This window comes from Alosa alosa, chromosome 22 (genome assembly GCF_017589495.1).
Source record: "Alosa alosa isolate M-15738 ecotype Scorff River chromosome 22, AALO_Geno_1.1, whole genome shotgun sequence".
NCBI lineage: Eukaryota > Metazoa > Chordata > Actinopteri > Clupeiformes > Clupeidae > Alosa > Alosa alosa.
Genome location: NC_063210.1, coordinates 14,647,832 through 14,649,572, shown reverse-complemented (window position 1 = coordinate 14,649,572; position 1,741 = coordinate 14,647,832).

Sequence of the window (1,741 nt, the reverse complement as noted above, 5' to 3'; positions counted from 1 at the left end):
ATCCAGCCCACCACCTGCAGTCCTACATGCGCACACACAGAGAAGAAGAAACACCTTCTTGGAACACAGGTAGTTAAGGCAAGGCCATCTGTGTACAGTTCACATTGTGTGTGTGTGTGTGTGTGAGTGTGGTGGTAGTTAGGTAGGGTGGGTGTATGTGTTCCATCTTTTGAAAGAAACATGATGTGCTTCACTAAACAGGCCTGAAACAAAGTGCGCACGGACGCACTCACACACACACACACAAACATGAATATATTACATTTTCCCTCTGGAGTGGAGCTCTGTAGTTTTCTAAATACACATTAACCAAGTAGCCAGATTTATACAGTCCACCAATGTACTGCAATTGCCTTATGAACAGAATGAACAGCTTAAAGATGAACCATATCATAGTCTCCCTATAGATACTATAACCTACTGTATGCATTTTGTATAAATGTATACTTTACAATGTGTTACAGACAATATTCATTACAGCCAGCCCTAGATATGTCAGCGTCCTTTCTCTAAGAACACTATGTAGGTACAGTATTTTCTTTAGATTGTTCTGCTTACACTCTAGACAAACGCCTCAGGGATCAGGTTCAAATTCATTGTAGCTGCAGCCTGTCTCTTGTTATGGGTTTCTTGTCCCCAGAGGGACAATGACAACAGCAACCCTGAAGAACTGTCCCTGAACTTTTTATGAGATTGTCTCCTTTACTTGGGCACACAATAAGGTGGGAGTACTAGGTCATTATCCGTCACACTTTTCACCACAACCCACTGCCATCCTCAGTGGCCCAGCATAACACACCATCTCCAGTCCTTGATATAATACTGTGTCTACTCTCTGTTCACAGAGGCTGGGGTCACATTACTAGGCCAAATGTGATTTATTCACTTGATGTGACATAACTGATGTTGTCACAACAGTGAGAAACAGTGCTAGTCACATGGAATCTTTTTTTTTTTGGGCCTCTTCCATATGTGGCCCCATAAATCAGATACAGGTGGGATTTTTTTTGCCATGTGACCGCTGTCTGAATAGTTATATCAGAATGAATGTGACTTCATTGACATTCATCAATGTTAGGTTATAGCATCACAAGGTTATAGCATCACTCTGGAAATGGAAGAGAGCAACGAAGGTAGTCAGGCAGTCAGGCCACACATGCGGGTTAGTCTAGGATTGTCACCAGTCCACAGTGGGGTAGGAGTCTAATATTGGCCACATTTAAAAAAAACAATGAACAGCCACACAAAAAAATCAGATTTCAGCAACAACAACAAAAAATCAGAATTAAGCATTAAGACTTGCTGTGTGATCCTAGCCTAAGTCTCAATGAGGTTTCAAATAGGATCTTTTCAGCCTCAACCAGCAGGTGCAGAGTTGCTGGGCAACTTTAAAACAGTGATGTGAAGAATTTAAAGCACTGATAAACAATAGTGGCCAAAGAGTTGGAGGTTAACATGTCTACTACCGAGACATGTTAACCTCCCATTGTGTTCCTGTCTCATGTTGATTCATTATCACATTATGTCTGTAAAAATGTGGAGAGAAACTGTATCAGTGACAAGCCAGTGATAATGGTGTATTGTTTGCAATTTGCTCCACCAGTTAAACCACACTAACATTAGCTAAATACATATATACATATACAATACAGTACATATTCTTGTTCTCTCAATAGCTAATTGCTAATACATCCTTAATATCTCAGTAGTCAATAGCTAATACTTAATTCTTAATCTTTTA